Here is a 21,146-nt window from a genome sequence, read left to right on the forward strand (position 1 = left end):
AGCTAACATCGTCCCTAACCACCTTTTTTGTTACATACTCAACCAGGATTAAATATTCTTGTCTTGTCTATACCAGAAATGTTTGTAGAATCTTAACATGAACGGACGTGGGCGGGCATCGTTGCACTGTATAAGCGATTTTTCAGAGTTTAGTTTTTTAGTATTTGGTATAGGCAAGTATAGACAGTGTTATTGCCTGTTTTGTAATTAGTTTCAAGGCCATTGCCAGTAAAGACAATGTCAAAGTTAAAAATGGTGAGTTATTATAAAGAACTTTAATGCATATTTTCCCGGAAGAGCGCTTGGTTAGCAGTATCGGGCGTGATTTATTGGTACTGTTGTTGCAGTTAGCGATCGAGACTTTTTTATGCTTCGTTTGGTCCAGGTACGCGATCGCGAGTGTCGGTAACTTTAGGTGTAGAGCAAAATGACTCCACTAAGGAGGAAAGGAGCGAAGCTCCTCGCAGGAAGTGAACACCCCGAGCCTACAAAGATCACGGTGGAATCATATTTGGACGTTGATGGAGTGGGACGATCTCTGAGGTCCCCGTTACGAAGAAAAACTCGTTCGGATTCACCATTGTTGGTGAAATCATGTCAAAGTGGAAGCGGGCGGGCGCGACAATAAAAAACGTCGGTCCTAAGAATTTAGAAGAGAACAAAAGGTGTAGCGGGTTAAAGAATGGCGAAAACAAAGGAGACTCTGTGCGTGAAAACAAGGGGTGCATTGTTGGTTAGTACAGTAATATACGAGGCGAAAAACCTTTAGGTTTCCACAATGAAGGAGCTCATGATGCTTGCCTCAAAACACGAGGCATTGCTTATAACAGTGAGAGAATGCCCATCTGGATACGCTTAAAGGTGATTTTGGCGGATCTTTCCTCCCAACGAGCAGAGCCATGGCGGCGATGTCGCCTTACATAAGCGTTTGAGGTGAAAGTTTTATCACATTCGACAATCTGGTTGTCAAAAAAGGGAATACGAGAATATGTTTGTTAAGGTTATAGAAGAATTGTGGAAATTTTGGGTGTTCTGTAAGGGGCGTTCTTTCCTAGAACGGAGGTACAGGGGGCACAAGCACAAGCCATACCTGCCCGTCCATCAGCTGTAAGTCCTTTCCAAATAAATAGTTTTACTAATACTAAGCCTTAAAATACAGTTGAAAAGATACCATAATACATATGTGTACACATTTTTGGAAAAATTTGCTTTTTCGGCCTTCCAACTGTATATAACTCCCTTCTAACCGTATTTAACCCCGGATACGCTTTGGACCTGGCGAGATCCAAACGGTTTCTTATTTTTGATGGTTTGAATGGAGAAATATGCAAAAGCATGTGAAAGTTCATTCCGGAATAGTTTAAGGCCATTTGTAAAAACTGGATTTGGATGGATATTTTCCAAGTGAGCTGAAAGATGCGTTGGTTTTTGATCCCTGCTGTGTGATCCCTATTAAAAATGTTTTTTTTTTTTAACTCCTTCTCGAGGCTACAATTGTCTTAGGGGAAATTTTATGTCGTAATACGTGTTTTGAGCAATGTTTGCTCAGATTCGAGACCAAGCTGCGTTGACGCGCGTCCTTTCAAGTATGTCACATCCGTATACTCAGAGAACTGAATAACTCGATCACCAACACAGGGTTAAATCGATTTCATAGCTTAAAAGTCAATGATCGAAATGCAACTTTACTGAGCGATGGCCAACTTCAAAGACTTTTTGGCAGTTCAATTAACTAGGCAGCACCTGTGTGTTCCATTCACATACCTGAATATGATTCTCTAAAGTAGAGAATGTGTTCTTCTACTGTGGAATAAATATCAAGATTTCCACCTTTAAATTCCACTGATTTTGCAAGATCCACACAATTCTGTTCTACTAATTTTAGAATAGAAAAAATCAGTGAAATTTATGTAGATCCTCTTTCCTTTACATTATGAGAAGATATTTCTTCTCAAGCAACTTCACTTAATGCTTCTGAAATCCTATGCGGCTTATGTAGTATTTTTACTGTCAGGCATCGGACATTCTGTCTAAATATCTTCTTTCATAGCTCCAACGTTGACGGCTATTCTGTTGAAACTGAACTAAAATAATCAGAATGTTTTATTTATCAGATCCACTTTTTAGTTCAAGTAAGTAAGAAAAACAAGAAAGGAAGGGCTAAGTTCGGGTGTCACCGAGCATTTTATACTCTCGCATGATAAAGTGATAATAATTTACATATTTTTTTCATTTTGCTGTAAAATTAATTAGATTAGATCAATTTGTGTACTTTGAGTATTGAATTGTATTTTAATTTCCTAATGTATACATTATATACGTACAGAGAAGGCATCAGATGGAATTCAAAATAGCGTTATATTGGAAGAAGTCGTGGTTGTGAACCGATTTCACCCATATTTCGTACATGTCATCAGGGTGTTAAGAAAATATTATATACCGAATTTCATTGAAATCGGTCAAGTAGTTCCTGAGATATGGTTTTTGGTCCATAAGTGGGCGAGGCCACGCCCATTTTCAATTTTTAAAAAAAGCCTGGGTGCAGCTTCCTTCTGCAATTTCTTCCGTAAAATTTAGTGTTTCTGACGTTTTTTGTTAGTCGGTTAACGCACTTTTAGTGATTTTCAACATAACCTTTGTATGGGAGGTGGGCGTGGTTATTATCCGATTTCTTCCATTTTTGAACTGTATTCGGAAATGCCCGAAGGAAACGACTCTATAAAGTTTGGTTGACATAGCTGTAATAGTTTCCGAGATATGTACAAAAAACTTAGTAGGGGGCGGGCCACGCCCACTTTTCCAAAAAAATTACGTCCAGATATGCCCCTCCCTAATGCGATCCTTTGCGCCAAATTTCACTTTAATATCTTTATTTATGCCTTAGTTATGACACTTTATAGGTTTTCGCTTTTCGCCATTTTGTGGGCGTGTCAGTGGGCCGATTTTGCCCAAACTTAACCTTCTTATGGAGCCAAGAAATACGTGTACCAAGTTTCATCATGATATCTCAATTTTTACTCAAGTTACAGCTTGCACGGACGGACGGACAGACAGACATCCGGATTTCAACTCTACTCGTCACCCTGATCACTTTGATATATATAACCCTATATTTTTTTTTAGGGTTTTAGGACTTACAAACAACCGTTATGTGAACAAAACTATAATACTCTCTTTAGCAACTTTGTTGCGAGAGTATAAGAATTATAAAAAGTAATTAAGGTGCGGTTGAAGCTTATCATACAAACGAAATTGAGACCTCTGTGGCCTTTTAAGCGCTATCTGCAATGATTATCAGAATGGACCTAAAAGTATGCTACAATCCACGAATAACTATGGCTATTGTCAATGATCTTGAAATTTTGCAAAAGTAAACTCATTTTTTACGGAGTATTTATTTCACATGCTTAATTTTTTATGATTAGGTCTCATTTCTTAATAAATAACATACTATTCCATTGAATTGCCTCAGATTCCTTTGAGGTTTCCATCAAGCCACATCAAATATGTAGTCAGAGTAGTATTGTATTTATTATTCCTTTTAAAGGTTTCTGAAATACCAAATTTGTGTTTGAGATTTTGACACTTTGGAGAACAAAAGATAACCCAAAGATTGTTGGGTAACGCTCTAAAGAATTTTAGTTTTACTGCAGCTGAAAATGGCTATGAAAAGAGAATCCATAGAACTGCGAAGTGAAAATTGCGTTTATGCTCTCTCTTCTCTATTGGGAGAAAACATTTCTTCTAACGAAGAATATTGTAAAAAAGCAGTTGGTTCAAATGGGTTAGGTGCTGACTTAATTTTTGTGGATTTCTATATTCCATTCCGTTTCCCCTTTTCGCGCTTGTTTTGCAAAGCCGCCAGTTTCGAAATTCTTGCATACTTTGGTATAGAGTGGTTTTTCGAGCTTCCTGTCAAGCTCCTCCGATTGATTTGGCAGAAATTGTAGGCCACTTTTCATTTGTTTCGGAATCCTTTATTGTATGGGAACCTCGCTGTTTTGACTCACGTGAAGACACACTGCTTGATGCTCAGTGATAGTACCGAGCTATCTGCTTTTAATTTGGTTTTGGTTTTCAAAGGAAATAATGTCGGTACATTCTAAAAGCTCCTTAAAAATTTTAAGTTGAAATTTTAAAAGCGAATTTGCTTTTGAGTCGGGTTTGTCCACTTTATATGTTTTATGTGATGGACATTTCTAGACACAGAAAAATTATAACTTCTTTATGCAACAACAGCGCGCCTTTCAATATCAATATAAGTTTTTTTCTTTTTAATTGCACCATTTACTATATATAATGCTTTCAATTGGGTAGGCCGTAAACTAATCCCAATGTTCCAGCTCAGACCTTATTTATAACTGGCTGGGATATACCGCTAATGTGACGATAGCCAAGGAGACCAAAAATTAAATTTAATTTATAAATTTATTATAAAATGTGTGGCATACTTTAAGGGCAATCCTACATTCCTCGACGCTTTGATGTTCTTCCTGAGGTAGTTTATCAAATTTTTTCAGTAAAGGGTGTTCCCTTTACGGTTTAACAAAATTCAAACTTCCTTTTTTATTTCTTATTGTTATTGTTGAAATTACATTGCATACAATTTTTTAACCTCCAAATACAACAAAATAACAATATAACGTTTGGTATCCTCTCCAGTGCATTTATTCTCTGTACCTTGTAAGAAACAAATATTCTGCTGGTGTTATAACGGTACATTGGCTTTCAAATTATTGTATTCTTGGAAACGACTTTGTCTCCTACTGTAGTTTCAGCTATGCTAGTGCACAGTACGGCCATTTGCCATCCCGATTAAACCGCCTTTTCGTGAGAGGTATTGTCAAAACCACCTTCGATGTCATGAATTTCGACCACTTCTACTCTATCCACCGAACTTCGGATTTCTGAAAATCCGAGTGCTCTGTGTGCATGATGATTTGCATAAAGGAGTCCGATCTTTAACGCCTCGATCTTATTTCGGGATCTATAATTTTCTTTTCCGTCTGCCGGAGTTGCGGGAAAATAGCCAACGCTAGGCTATTTCTTATCAGCTGAACAAGGTGGGATAGTAAGACTTGTTCTCCCTATTGCAGAAGTGCTGGAAACCAAACCAACTGTCTCCTCCCACTGAATTAAGCCCTAGCGTAGCCCGAAAGGTAGTCCAATTCGTGTTCCAAGGAATACCTTTTGGGCGGAGTTGGTTGACCTCTATTTCTAGCGCCAATGCTGCTATGGATATTTCTCCTCGGGTCCTGCCAAGATGAAGTCCATGGCCTGCAAAGCGAGTACATCCTGTGTTGACTTACCAATTTCAGAATTTTTGATTGAGATCCCGACGCCACTGTTGGGTGTTGCAGGGAAAACTCCTACAGCATGGGGCAACGTACGACCAACTGCACTCACAAGTGATGCGCAGGTCGAAACACGAGAAGTGATACTAGCCAGTGCAAGAAATGGCTGATGTAATGTTTCGATGAAGACGGTCTGACACACGGAACAGACTGTGCAAGGAACTAAGAGTTGCTGAATGGTTCTCGCGCAAGGACTGGAGCGGGATGAAGATTACTGTCTGTTTGAACTAATATGGACCGTAGGGGTTCTTTGTTGGCCACTCTGGTGGAATACCGGCGCAGTGCGCGAACTTAGTGCAGATTACACAGCCGTAGAGACTAAGACCGCAGTAGTGCTTTGGAAGCATGAGATCATGTAACTCCTGGTCCACACCTAGTGTGTTTTAAGGCAGGAACAGGTCTTAAGAAAGCTTCATCCATTGGATGGAGCCTTTAGGCGTAGACGCAAGACGATGTTCGTTTTCGGCGCCTTTTAGAACCCTAATCTCCTTTACACGATAGCAACTTCTCGGACCTTTTTGCCCGTAATAAGCTCATCCACGACTTCATCGTAAGAGGGATAGAACTCCACCTTCAAGGCAATCTCTTGTTTTATCGAGATGAACCTTAGTATGCCCTACGATGGCCTTAACTATCCTAGTGCTTAGTCCGGCCTCTATCCATCTGCGTACACACTCTGTTTCTGTTTTATAGGCCGCGTTGTAAAAAGCGTCTTCTGTGCCTAGCATGGCATCACCTCTCCATTATCCAGTGAATTTTAAATTTCGATGGTTAACTTCTCATGTAAGGGTACAATATTCATGATCGACATATCGTGATCTACCAAATTTTTTTTTTACGAGGAGGAAGCATCGAAAGCCTGAACCCCATTTCAATGTGGAACTTTAATCCAAACTAAACCTCCTACTGTCTTGCGCCGATCCCCCCGGTACCACGGTCAAGTATTACTTCGGGAGGAAGGTTGAGTATTACTCATACGTACGTGATGGTCCTAATGCGTTCATTTACATGGCCCTACTTCTGTTTTTCTCATAACCCCCCTTGTATAGTACTTGTCACCAAACCTTGTCTTCTCCAGTCGTGGTTTGTGTGTCGCGTTTTAGTTGTTCGTTGCATACGCCAGCAGCTGTACACTCTTATTAAAGATTGTAACTGCTCGATTAAGTTCTGAAGCTCGAATTATTTTCTTTTGGTGTTGCTCAACGTCGCGGGAATACCAAATTCAGACATCGCCGCATAAAGACAGCTCCTTTTCGTGCTGTCGAAAGCAGCTTCGAAAGCAGAATGAAATTTGGTGTGTGTCGATTCTCCTTTTGCTAATTGCTATTCGAACTTCTTCATGGTCGGGTAATGGAACGTCTGCTCCATCGTCGTCGATTGAGGAATCGGGTTCGCCTTCTCCTGGTATTGTACGTGCACTGCCATTCAGCAGGCTGGAGAAGTGTTCCCTCCATAATTTAAGTATGCTCTGGGCAACGGTCACTAGATCACCTTTGGGGGTTCTACAAGAGTATGTTCCGGTCTTGAAACCTTCTGTTAGTCGCCGAATTTTTTCGTAGAATTTTCGAGCATTATCCCTGTCGGCCATCAAGCTCTTCATACGTATACTCACGCATTTCGGCCTCTTTCTTTTTCTGTCTACAAATGCGTCTCACTTCCCTCTTCAACTCTCGGTATCTATCCCATCCCGCATGTGTTGTGGTCGATCGTAACGTTACGAGGTAGGCCGCCTGTTTTCTCTCCGCTGTGACACGGCACTACTCGTCGTACCAGCTGTCCTTTTGCATTTTCCGAAAACCAATGGTTTAGGTGGCAGCTGTACGTAAGGAGCCTGAAATGCCGTCCCACAGTTCCCTTATGCCGAGTTGTGGACTAGTTCTCTCAGAGAACAGGAGTGAAAGTCGAGTAGAAAATCGTTCGGCTATCTGTTATGATTACAGCTTCTCGAGGTCGAACCTTCCATGTGTTTGTTGGCGTGCGTTGTTTACTGCACAGAGACGGGTGCGAATCTTGGCTGCAACAAGATAGTGGTCCGAGTCGATGTTAGGACCTCGGAGCGCACGCACATCTAAAACACTGGAGACGTGTCTTCCGTCTATCACAACATGATCGATCTGGTTGGTAGTTTTTCGATCCGCAGACAGCCAGGTAGCTTGATGAATCTTTTTATGCTGGAATCTAGTACTACAGATAACCATATTTCGGGCATTCGTCGTGGAGGCTGAATTTACCGACCGTAGTTCCAAAGATACCTTCTTTGCCCACCCTGACGTTAAAGTCGCCAAGCACGATTTTGATATCGTGGCTCGGGCAGCTCTCATAAGTTCGCTCCAAGCGCTCATAGAAGGCATCTTTGGTCACATCGTCCTCCTCTTCCGTCGCGGCGTGGGCGCAGATCAGTGATATGTTGAAGAACTTCGCTTTGATGCGGATTGTGGCATGACCTTCATCCACCGGGGTGAATAATAGTACTCGGCGACATAGTCTCTCTCCCACCACGAATCCCACACCAAATTTGCGCCCCTTTATATGGCTACTGTAGTAAATACCACAAGGACCTACTCGTCTCAGTCCTTGTCCCGTCCATCACGTTGGACGGCGGTGATGTCAGCCTTCACTCTAAGTGGGTGCAATCCCGCGATTACTTGGGCTTCTTCGGATACCTTACTAAGCGCGGAGCATACTCTTAATGTGCATATGGTGTACGTGGAAAATAGGCCGCGGTGATAGGAATTGATTTCAAGGGCTTTCTCCCATATTTGGACCCCGAATAGAGCAACTGACTTTAATAATCCGGTTAGCAGTTGTCTCCTATTTTGTATTAATCCTCGAGTATTAAGCATTAGCCGGGTTAGAGCTCTGCATACTTTCGTAGCTTTCACTTGTATAAGCCACGTCAAGAATGATTCCCAAATATTTGATAGCTGGCTAAGTGGTTATGCTTACACCTTTCGTGCAGAATGTAACAATTTCTTGGACTTTTCTACCCTTGATAACTACAGCTTCTGTTTTGCTCTCTGCTAGGATTAGTCCAATAGTTTCCATCTTTTGCCAATAATGGCCTTTTCCGCCAGTATCTTCACTAGGGTCACCTCTGCGATTGTTGATTTTGCCCTCCTAAATGCGAATTGGTTTGGCCTTACTTAGGCGTGGATAAATGCTCCGTTCAAGAATTTTTCCCGCAGAGTCCAAGATGCAGAGCGTTCGGTAGTGGGACGGGTCTGCCAGAGGTTTGTTTGGTTTTGGCAGTAATATTAGATGTTGCCTTTTCCAGATTGTTGGGAAACAGCCTTCCTACATGCATAAATTTAACAGTGCTCTAAAAGGGTCTATGTTCCTAACAATCGCTGTTTTAAGCGCTATATTTGGAATGCCATCTGGCTTTAGGTGGATCGAGCCGGTCGCTTGCCTCTATAACCTCTTAGTTGCTTACTTCTGGTAAGAACTGACTTTGTTGCACCACCACGATCTCTCGAGGAAGTTGTGGTCGGGTTAGGAAGAGTACTGAAACAATTATTTCAAGAGTTGATGAGGAAGTTGGCATTTGTCCTCCTACATTGTTTCCCCATTACGATCTTGTATGCGAGCCCCCAGGCATAGTTTTCAGAATCATCACGGAATTTGAGACATCTACTTACCACATTTTATTTTCCATAATTGCAGAGGTGCTGTAACTCTTTCTTCTGAACTGGTCGTATTGGTTCCATCAGACCTTTTGATAGCTAATACAGTGTCAGTCTTACCAGTATTAGCTATTTTGCCCAGAGCCTTGTGCAGCCTTGCTGTCTTGAGTGTTGAGGAAATATTTTCGCAGAATTTCCTAAAATTTTGATGTCTTTTATTATATGCGGTTAGGATGAATTTATACTCATCCAAGTTCCCAGTATACTTAACTTTGTTAAAGAGCCTGCACTGTTACTGTTAGCGCTGCCAGTCAGTTGACATAGCTTGTTCGATTCACTGTTCTTGTACGCTTGACACATCGAAAACTAGTATTATTACGATATAAGTGTCATTAAAGAATATTCAAAATAAAAATATAATATTTAGTATTTGAAGAATTCCAACAAAAGCGTTTAGGAAGGTAAACTTTTTTTAGGACTAGGTTTGAAAACTAAAATTTTCAATTACGTTATTTATTATAGTCGACTAACCACGTCCGTCTGTCTGTCTGCATTTAAATGAAGTTTTGAGATATCGATGTGATATTTTGCACACTTCCCTTTCTTCCCAAGAAGCTGCTCACTCTTGTCGGAACCGCCGAATAACAAAACCGAACGATCAAAAAGAAGCCCATCAAAGTCAAGTTCTTTTGCAACTGTGAAGGGTATTATAGCTTTCGTGCAGCCAATATTATCGTTTTAATTGTTTTTTTGTTTTTTGATTTTCTGCTTCTAAATATCACATGTGAAGTGAGTGAAAAATAAGTTGAATTGCAGTTACTCCCCTCAGTTTATAAATAACTACTCACCTCACAAGAAATTCAACACGAAAACATATCGCGCATATTAATTCTGCCATTGATAAAGAAACACATATACTCAGCTAATATGGTTGGTGCATAGGAATGAATGAATATTCAGATAATAGTTGTGTATATGTACATAATAAAGGCAAAATCGCTAACCGTTATATGTACACATATGTATGTTTGTATGTATGCATATATCAACCCCATAGCTACTTAAAATCCAGCAACAAGGCCAGTGATATCAACACTTTCTCCAAAAGAAATCCTTGCAAATTCAAAATGGAAAGCTCTCCTCCTTTGTAGTTTATTTTTTAGTCCAAATGAGCTTTTCTAACACAAAATTCCTCGTGTGCTGGAGAGTAATACTTATTTTAGGAGCGCCGCTTCGTAAAATGCGAGCGCGTAATTACTACTGTTATGAGTGAGAGCCACAAATTTAACTCCAAAACTACTGTAAATGCGCTGTTAAATAACAGTAAAGGCAAATTGAGCGAAAAAGTCGATTGTTTGAGTGACTTTGAGCTTGTATTTGTGTTAACTTGGCGCCAGCGGGCATGTGTGCGTGTTAAATGCCATTTAACACTACACCCACACAAAGAAACATATGTATACATACAAATATTGAGACACTGTGGTGTTGTTTTAAATCGCTGCTAACGAGTAAGACATGCCAAGCGCCAGCACATCACAACACGCTAACCAAATAAAACACCAAGAAACAGAAAAGGCTACCCAAAGCACGCAGCCACCAAAGGAGCTGCCAAGGTACTAATAACAACAACAACGAAAGCATACAAAGCAACGACGACAACAACGAAACCATTCAAAACAACAACTCGAAACTAAACTAAACAACCTGATTGTGAGTGGCCAACAAACACGGCGGCAGTCGACCACAGTCACCGTGGGTCTGTTCGTCTGGCTGCTGCCTGCCATGCGCTGCTTGCCGCCAGTCAAGCAGTCAGCCAGCCCAACGAACCTTTTGCCATTCGCAATAGTCGAGTGTATATGATTTGCGTGCGAGATCGCACAAAATGCAAACGCAAACAGAAAACGGCGAAGGAAACAGATTTTGGCGGCGTTATTTGCTGCTCGGCTCTGCTGCCGCCACCATGAGTACCTCACGATTCGTGTGTTTACGCCCTTAGCTTGGGTGTTTGCGGTTGTTGGTCTGGCCAAGTCAGCTCCTATTTCAAGGCACACTCGCTCACGTGGGAAGCGCTGCGTTACTTGCTGCTTATCAATGCCGCGGGGGCGACACAACACAGCGAAAAATACTTGAGAGTTATATTTATTTATGAGTGTTTATAAAAATATACACCAAAGCACTCATGCATGTGTGTATGTACATATACGAGGTGTGTTCAAAAAGTATCGCGACAGTTTGCTGACAGTTTTCTTCGAATGCAGGGGCGTGGTGAATGAGTTCTTGCCACAGGGAAGAACGGTCAATAAGGAATATTACCTGCAAGTTATGCGCAATTGCACGAAGCAATCCGCCAGAAACGCCCGTATTTGTGGAAAAACAAAAATTGGCCTCTGCTCACACATCGTTGCGTGTGCGCGACTTTTTGGCAAAAAAAAAACACACTAATGGTGCCGCAGCTACCGTATTCCCCAAATCTGGCCCCCTGTGACTTTTTCTTGTTCTCTAAACTGAAGAGGCTCATAAAAGTACGACGTTACGCTTCTCTTGACGAGATAAAGACGGCATCGAAGGAGGAGCTGAAGAAGATAAAAAAATGATTTTACAACACAAGTGTATAACATCTCATGGGGATTAATTTGAAAGAGACAAAATAGATATTCATGAATAAATAAATAATTTTTGAAAAAACACAAAATTCGCGATACTTTTTGAACACACCTCGTATATTTTATATATGCATACCTATTTATATTATACTGTAGGACATTCCTTATTGCCCCGCAGCTATCGAGTTTGGCAATGTTGTCGCCACTTTAGCTGTTTTATATAATTTTTTTATTGTTCTTTTACTCCTTTACTTAACTTTTATGATTGTTGTAGCTTTTAAGCAGCCGTCGCCTGTTGTTAGTTGTTTTTATCAATAGAAATTTATCGTAATCGCTGTATTTCCTCAAAGAGATTTTTGCTGCGTGTTTTGGTGTACACATTTAGAGTTTACATGCGAGAAAAATTGCTGAGATATTTGAGTTTCCTTCGACAGTTACATTTACTCAAAATGACGTAAGCCTACATATGACGTCATCAATAGCGCCCTTGCAGGTCATATTGTTTTAATGTAATACTTAGTATTAATTTTTTACAGTTATTTCTTCCATTTCAGTTCCCAAAAATATATAAATTGTTTAATAATTAAACGGGCACTTATCGTATGAAGGGCAAGCCCACTTATTATTACCAACTGATCAAATTGATCCTGACTCGAACTCGAACCCGGAGATTGATATTTAAACCCGAATTTTTATTATCGCCTTTAAAATGGGTTTCGATTTTCCATTCACCTGTTATAAACTATGGCTGATATGACCTTCGGCGCGTTCAACGAATATTAATTTTTTCGCTTGTGCCAACTTTTTGGAAAACCATTCTCTAAATCTTTCGACAGCTTCGACGTCATATTTATAAGCCCATGTTTGTCTTGTCACCAGTACTGATGCGTTTGATTAATTTAGGGTCCTCAGCTCAGATTTTGGTCTTTTGTTACTAGTCTAGCATTACAACGATTCATATCCAAAACATGTTGAGTCGATCCATAAGAGATGCTGAAGTCTGACTGTTGATTATTGTCGTCATTAACAGAGGTGAATGGACGGAATTCACTGAATGCTTTTAGCTACTAAACTTTTGTGTTCGCGATAAAGTACATACATACATATGTATGTATGAATATAGATCCCCCAAAAAACTTCTGAAAATTCTAATTCTATTGGAAATACAAAATTTCTAGAAATTTTCAGTACAATTTTTCCCATTGTAAAAATCGCCAGTCGTTCCTCTTTTCGCTACGTGGTGCCAATTGGATATTCCAAACGAAGTCAGATCCTTCTCCACCTGGTCCTTCCAACGGAGAGGAGGTCTTCCTCTGCTTTCCCCGGCGCGTACTGCGTCGAATGGTATATTCGCCGTGGCCAACGCGCAAATCTTTCGCAGAACTTTTCTCTCGAAAACTCGCAACGTCGACTTATCAGTTGTGGTCATCTTCCAAGCCTCTCCACCGTATGGCAGGAAGGGCATTATGAGTGACTTATAGAGTTCGGTTTTTGTTCGTCGAGAGAAGACTTTACTTTTCAATTGCCTACTCAGTCCGAAGTAGCACCTGTTGGCGAGAGTTATCCTGCGTCTCCTCATTCGTACTCCTCGTCGTACCAGCTGTTCTTTTACATTTTCCGCAAACCAATGGTTTCGGTTGCAGCTGTACGTATGAAGCTTGAAATGCCGTCCCACAGTTCCCATATACCGAGTTGTTGACGAGTGCTCTCGGAGAGCAGGAGTGCAAGTCGAGTAGAAAATCGTTCGGCTGTCTGTTGTGATTTTCTGATGTCAGATTTTCAAAAAGTAGCTTATTAAGACCAGCATTGATCGATTGACAGTGAAACAATTATGATGAGAACTAAGCACACCCATCCTTGCGAATTTACATTTTAGAAGCTCTTGAAATATCGAAATTATTTCAGACAATCGTATTCCTTTATGGATAATGTGAAATACTTATGTCTTAGAAAGTCGTGTCAATATTTCAGTCGATCAGTTTAGCCGTTTCGGCGAAGTTTTCCTCACCGATTCTAAAAACAATGCCTCGAGAAGAATAAGTTTAGACTTTTGGGACCCGAATCAAAAATTTCATAATTTTTTTCGGAGAAAACTCTTAAATATACAGCTGTTGACAGCTAATTAGAAACGACACCTATTTCGAAGCAAATGATGTTATTTTCCAATAAATCACGTATTTGTATTATATTTTCACTTATTTTATTGAAACCTATGTTAAACTTAAACTCTAATAGTAAAAATTTTGTTTAAAATTCGTTTTTGTTATAAAGATTTTAACAAAAACATTTGGAATCAAAGATTGAGTGCTTTGAATTCTTATCTTCCTTATAACAGGCAAATTTTCCTCAGTTTATGGCAACATGACATTTTTTAGGATGTCGGCGTACTTCTCATTGTTTAAAATTCCATTAATCTTATGGAGTGGGCCAACACCATTCAAGATGAAAAATCCCCACACCATGATTGATCCTCCACCCTACTCAACTACACGTGAAACATAGCGAGGACCAAATTCTTGAATTAATGGACGGCGAACATACCTTTGACCATCAAGACCTAAGCGATTAATTTCTGTTACATCGTTCCAAACGACATACCTCCCTTGATTTGTTGTTTTAGACCAGTGGTCGGCATTTCATAGCAAATTCTCTCATCCCGACCACTGGCTTAAGGTCAGTTTTTTTTTGACCTGATTAAAAATTTCTTTGTAGGTACGTCTTTTCAGACCGACGAACGTCAAAAATATAACCAAGTAGGGCAGGTGTACAGCTGCAGCTTTTTCTCATTAAAAAACTTGAATAATACATTTTAATATATTTTAAACTACATCTTTGCAACACATCCTTACCAGAAATCAATAATATTATTAATAACAAGCAAGGAAGGGCTAAGTTCGGGAGTCACCGAACATTTTATACTCTCGCATGATAAAGTGATAATCGAGATTTCATTATCCGTCATTTACATATTTTTCAAATACCGTATTTGTGTAAAGTTTTATTCCGCTATCATCATTGGTTCATAATGTATATATTATACAGAGAAGGCATCAGATGGAATTCAAAATAGCGTTATATTGGAAGAAGGCGTGGTTGTGCACCGATTTCACCCATATTTCGTACATGTCATCAAGGTGTTAAGAAAATATTACATACCGAAATTCATTGAAATCGGTCCAGTAGTTCGTGAGATATGGTTTTTGGTCCATAAGTGGGCGACGCCATGCCCATTTTCAATTTTTAAGAAAAGCCTGAGTGCAGCTTTCTTCTGCCATTTCTTCCGTAAAATTTAGTGTTTCTGACGTTTTTTGTTCGTCCGTTAACGCACTTTTGGTGATTTTCAACATAACCTTTGTATCGGAGGTGGGCGTGGTTATTATCCGATTTCTTCCATTTTTGACTTGTATATGGAAATGTCTGAAGGAAACGGCTCTATAGAGTTTGGTTGACATAGCTATAGTAGTTTTCGAGATATATACAAAAAACTTAGTAGGAGGCGGGCCCACTCCCACTTTTCCAAAAAAGTTACGTCCAAGTATGCCCCTCCCTAATGCGATCCTTTGTGCTAAATTTCACTTTAATATCTTTATTTATGGCTTAGTTATGACACTTTATAGATTTTCGGTTTTCGCCATTTTGCGGGCGTGGCAGTGGGCCGATTTTGTCCATCTTCGAACTTAACCTTCTTATGGAGCCAATGAATACGAGTACCAAGTTACATCATGATATCTCAATTTTTACTCAAGTTACAGCTTGCACGGACGGACGGACAGACAGACATCCGGATTTCAACTCTATTCGTCACCCTGATAACTTTGGTATATATAACCCTATATCTGACTATTTTAGTTTTAGGACTTACAAACAACCGTTATGTGAACAAAACTATAATACTCTCCTTAGCAACTTTGTTGCGAGAGTATAAAAAGTTGCGCACGCTCTCTCCTTTTGCGACCGCTCAGCTATACAGACGTGGTAAGTGTGTTTCCAATTTGTTATTTTTATTTTTAAATATATGTATTATAAGAAACTTTTTGTTTTTTATTTAATATTTGTGGAATAAATTGCGCCATTCGTTTCCCCACGGCTAATCAGAACTATATGAACGAGCGAGCACCGTGCTCCACCACCCGAATTATCATACATAGTATGCGGGGTGTTTGAGGTGTCTTCATTACGAATTTGTGTTTCAAAATTTTTCATCACGTACATCTTTTTTTATTCTTTTAGTACACCCTTGACTACATCAAAAAAAAATCCTATGTGTAAGAAAACTTTTTATCATTTTCGGCTTTAGCAATTAAAAATTAGCAAGAAATATCCTCCAGAATCACATTCGCAAAATGACTAAAGATTATGACAAATTTTGTAAAGATAATATAAAATATTTTATAATATTATTTTTATATTTATTTTATTATTATATTTTATATTTTATTTATTACTTTTTATTTTAAGCTACTCAAAATCTTTATTCTTTCGCTATTACTTTTTCAGAACTCAATGCCTCTACAATTCACTAAATTAATTACAATTATAAACCTTCAATAGTATATCAACCTCATTTTTCTACTGGGATGTATTCATACGGAGTATAAGCGCAAAACAAATAACCATTGAACAGCAAAACAAAAACTACATGAGCAAACAAACAATGCATTCGCATTTTTTTGCATACCAACAAAGTGCACAAACAAAATACGATCAACTAAACAAGAACATGCATGACCAAAGCAGAAGCAGCGCAGTTGACAATGGAAAATTTTCGTGTGCGGTCAATAGCTAAAACACCTGTTCGGATCTTTGTTCGCGTACGCAGGCAATTGTGAAAGTAAAGAAGATTTGTGCAAGAATTTGTGTTTATTATTTAAAATTGCGTTTAATCGGTGCTCGGTATTATTAATAAGTGAATTTGATTAAATAAAAGTGTGTTCTGTAAAGTGAATTAGTTTATGTATTCAAGTGTTAAGCAAAATATGCAATGAAAAGAAGAGGAAATAAGTGAAAAGTGTTTAAATGGAAAGTGTAATAAAATTAGTGCCAATAAAGTGTGCATAATTAAATGGAGCAAAGTTATTCAATTATTCATGTTTTTGAAAAAATGTATGGCCTGTTTGTAAAGTGCTTCGAAATAATCGTATTTGTGTTATTCGATCGTGCGCTTGTAGCCTTCGTAGGCATTAATAAATAACAAAAAATAATTTCATCATTCAGCTAAATTATCTACATACATACATACGTACAAGAAATACCAACGGGGTGTGTGTATTGTTTGCGGAGGTGCGGTAAGTTTATTTAATTATAAAAGGGTAATTAGCACGAAGTAAACATAATGTGCACTATTTATTACTTAACCTGAGCAAAGAACATTTTGATATTCCTTACGAATATGGCTTTATAAGTACTTACATATGTATGTATTTATACTTATATTATACGCAATAAATTTATATTTACGTCAAGTACGCACGCACTTGAAATGACGTCATTTAATTGACTGACGGAAAAGTATCCACAAATTTTGGGTATGCAAGTAGTCAAGCGGGGGAACATTTAATGGGTCATGTATTGCGTGTACATTTACTATTATGCGTTTTGTATTATAATCGTATTTATCTAAGTAACAAGCAGTGCTTTCTTCATAATGAGACTCAATGAAGCCATTAAATCTATTAAGCTGCACCAACAGTTAGTAAATCACTTTCTTACCATTCAGCACCTGTTCTAAGGTCAGATTAAAAACACATACTTACATACATACATATGTACATACTAGTACATTAGGGTGTTTTTTTTTTTTTGTTTTTTTTTGAACTATTAATTTTTTTCAATCCCGTCATGAAATTTCCTTGGAAATACCCTAAAAAATTCCCTGAAAATTTGAGCCCTTAATATTAACATTAAGAACCAGACCAAGGCATGTAAAAATTTTCCATTGAAAATACACGACAATCGTGATTTTGTGTCTTTGAATATCTATAGCTCAGAGGCATTTTATGGCATCGCTTTGACTTTAGACACATATTCCTCAGAATTGAAAACTCTTATAAAAGTGCCCATGCGAGGTTGTACGGGGGTCTAAACATGATTTTTCCACGAATTTCGCATTTTTCTTATATTATATAACACATAAATGACAAGAGCTATAGAAAACAAGAAAAAACGCTAACTTCGGCTGCACCGAAGCTAATATACCCTTCACAAGTGCATTTCTTTTAGTAAGTATGTGTTCCGTTTGTATGGAAGCTATATGCTACAGTAATCCGATCTGAACAATTTTTGTCAGAGATTACATTGTTGCCTTAGAAAATAATATATACCAAAATTGGTGAAGATACATTGTCAAATGTGAAAGTTTTCCATACAAGAACTTGATTCCGATCGTTCAGTTTATATGGCAGCTACATATGTATATGATATAGTGTTCCGACATCGGCCGTTCCGACAAATGAGCAGCTTCTTGAAGAGAAAATGACGTTTGCAAAATTTCAAAAGGATATCTTAAAAACTGAGGGACTAGTTCGTATATATACAGACGGACGGACGGACAGACAGACAGACGGACATCGTTAAAGCGACTCAGCTCAACATACTGATCATTTATATATGTATATACTTTATAGGGTCTCCGACGCTTCTTTCTTGGTGTAACAAACATCGTGACAAACTTAATATACCCTGTTCAGGGTATAAAAACTGACAAACTTGTAGAAAATTTTATTTGTTACAAAAAAGGTCCGAGGACAAAATCGCTGTCATTACTACTTCTCGAGATATTGGGATTTTTAAGATTTCCTATTGTACATATGTATGTATGTACATACATATGTACTTATGTACTTTACTTCGCACTCTATGCAAAAAATTATGTAGTATTACGAAGTAGGTCTCTAAGGGTAATGTGGTTTTTCACGAACTGTGCGAACTTGGCTCATCTTAAATCTCAACTGCTCAATAATTTTCTGTCTATCCTCGTGCCATAAATGTAATAGCTAACTTCAATTCGTTGCTTGCTTTTATCGTTCGGCATTCAAATAATCAATATTTCAGTAACTATTAAATTTACTTTTTCATATGTCAGAAATATTAAAAAAATTATTTGCTTAAAATTTTACGCATTTGATGTCATGTTTTTCGCATAAATTTGTTTTCCATAATTATTTGTTACCCATCAATCGAAGTGACCTAGTTTCAATTGCCTTCCCACTGTTCATTGAACTTTCACCTTCGCTCCTTACTGTATCAAATTCGACATTCTGAATATTTATCTTTGTGCATACATTAGGGTGGTCCTTGAAATATGAAACAAACTTAGTTTCGATTTTCATTTTCTAATTAGTTAAAGTTCCAGTCAAAATTAAAACTTATATACTGAAGCGATAATAATAATGGCGGAGTACTATATCTTCATAGCGTATTGCTTGAGATATAAAATTAGTTATCACTCTATGACTTCAAAAATAAATAGTTTTTTTAATTTGTTATTCAAATTCAATGAATTTTCATTTGTAGGAGATAATAAATAATAATTTCTGAAATTAAGATAATATAATTACTATATTATAGTTTTACGAGAACCATCCGATTATTTATAATAAAAAAGAGTTACTACTTGCGAGTTCAGATTTTTACCTGTTATGTCTAAGGTCCACCCTTATGTTTTGTTCATATTCTGTCAGGCATCACCTCAAATACATACATACTTATGTACTTCACAACAAGTTTCTCACACTTGGCTCCAGAGTTATTACAAAATTGCTCAACATCTACTGGCGATAAAGCTGGAGCCAGTTGTCTGTTGATTTTACAAATAAATATTTATATTTCCCTATTTGCTTGACATACTTATTTACGTATTTTGTATCTTGTTGTCAAGTTGTTGTGCAAAAATTTTCTCATAACGACAGTGTTTTGCTTTGAAGCATAAAACGGAACATAAGTCTCTAGAAGGGAGCTTTCAGATATTATGTACACGTGCTGAATTTTATCCATAAAATCACAGTCGTTGACAATTTGGTTCATTTTATGTGTATGTACGTATGTATATACTGTACATTTATGTATATGTACTATATGTAAAAGTGTTCGCTGAACTTTTATAGTATATGGATGTACATACATAAATACATATGTAATTGTTCGTGTTATGTACCAGTTAAAACACGTGTATTTTCGGTACATACCTATGTATGTACGTAATATGTATCCATGTTTTCGCCCGTGTGTTACTGCTACAAAACTTTTGTTTGATGATTTCGTTGACTACACATTTCCACGCTTATACTTTTAAGCGGATATCTTGGGTAGACGTTTTTGCATAAGTTTGCAGTTTTTATTCAAAATAAAGGAAAATATTAAATATAAATCTGTAAATTAAAATAACGTTGGTATGGGATCTTCGGAAAGTGTTCAATTTGTGATATAAAGATTTTCTCAAAATATGGGTGATATTCGAACTATTTGGAAACTAGCCGAAGGAAGGTTGGGTGCTGTTAGTAAACACTTTTTAAATTCATTAAACGATATACATAAGTACATATGTACATACATATATTCGCACATAAAAAAAATCTAATTATTTCCTGCAAGAACGTAAGTGAAAATTTTAGTTTACATACCTCTTGGCCTATTAAACCTACAAAAGCCAAATTCACTCACGGTAATCCCTTAAATGGTTGAAATCGGAAGAGAATAATGTCCACTCCCCATAAAACGGTACTGTCAAAAACTACTAAAAGTGCGATAAATAATTAACTAAATACGACAAAGTCATAAAACTTAACACCCGAATCATCAGAGTCTGATGGCTTCATGGGAACCGGATGGTGGGCGTAGCACCGCCCATTTTTAGGTTAAACACATATCTCGGGACCTGACCGGCCAATTTCGACTAAACGTGACATTATTCTCATATGTCATAGTGTGAAAGTGGGCAAAATCGGACTACTTCACACCTACTTATCTTATAGCACATATTAAATTCACAAATCAAGAAGCAATTGATATAACGGGATAAAACTATGCACTTTTAATTCGTTTAAGGTATGTCACGTTTTGACCAAAAATTCTTTAAATCCAACAAAAACTGTTCAAGCCCCCAAATATCGGAAATGTGAACTCCAGTATCCATAGTTGGCTTTTGACCGAAAATATCGGTCAATGTGTGAGATATATAAGTGAAATGCGGAGAGAATCCTTTCCTGATGATAGCATATCTGTGTGCTAAAAATGGTTTGAATCGCGTCAATACATCCCTTGGGTTACCCATAAACCTTATACAAAAATTTTGGACCTTTCAGGTGACTTTATGCCGCATATATAGGCCATGATGTGAGTTATCTCAATGGAAACGAAAGAGCGTGTTTTACTAATAACGGTGCATTGGTCGAAAATCCATGCGATTGTGACCTTAATGAAACCCAGGGAAAATTTTTTTAGTATGTAGCATGATAAAATCAGGACCTTATGTATCTGCCAGTGTATGAGTTATATGTAGTATATGTCTATATACAATTGATTGCATTTCGACCCTCTGTTCGACGTTCTACACCTTGTAATAATTCCCT

The 21,146-nt window shown here is 38.0% G+C and overlaps 1 long non-coding RNA gene across 2 annotated transcripts in view; it reads left to right on the forward strand.

The window, feature by feature from the left end:
- The window catches only part of LOC120773893, a 212,728-nt gene that overhangs the window by 73,332 nt on the left and 118,250 nt on the right, over window positions 1-21,146 (forward strand). Inside the window, exon 3 of one of the 2 annotated variants that reach the window (XR_005705198.1) lies at window positions 16,078-16,865. This is a non-coding gene — a long non-coding RNA (uncharacterized LOC120773893). The remainder of the gene's footprint in view (window positions 1-16,077; window positions 16,866-21,146) is intronic. The other variant, XR_005705199.1, reaches the window with a different exon arrangement.

This window comes from Bactrocera tryoni, chromosome 4 (genome assembly GCF_016617805.1).
Source record: "Bactrocera tryoni isolate S06 chromosome 4, CSIRO_BtryS06_freeze2, whole genome shotgun sequence".
In the NCBI taxonomy this organism is placed as follows: domain Eukaryota; kingdom Metazoa; phylum Arthropoda; class Insecta; order Diptera; family Tephritidae; genus Bactrocera; species Bactrocera tryoni.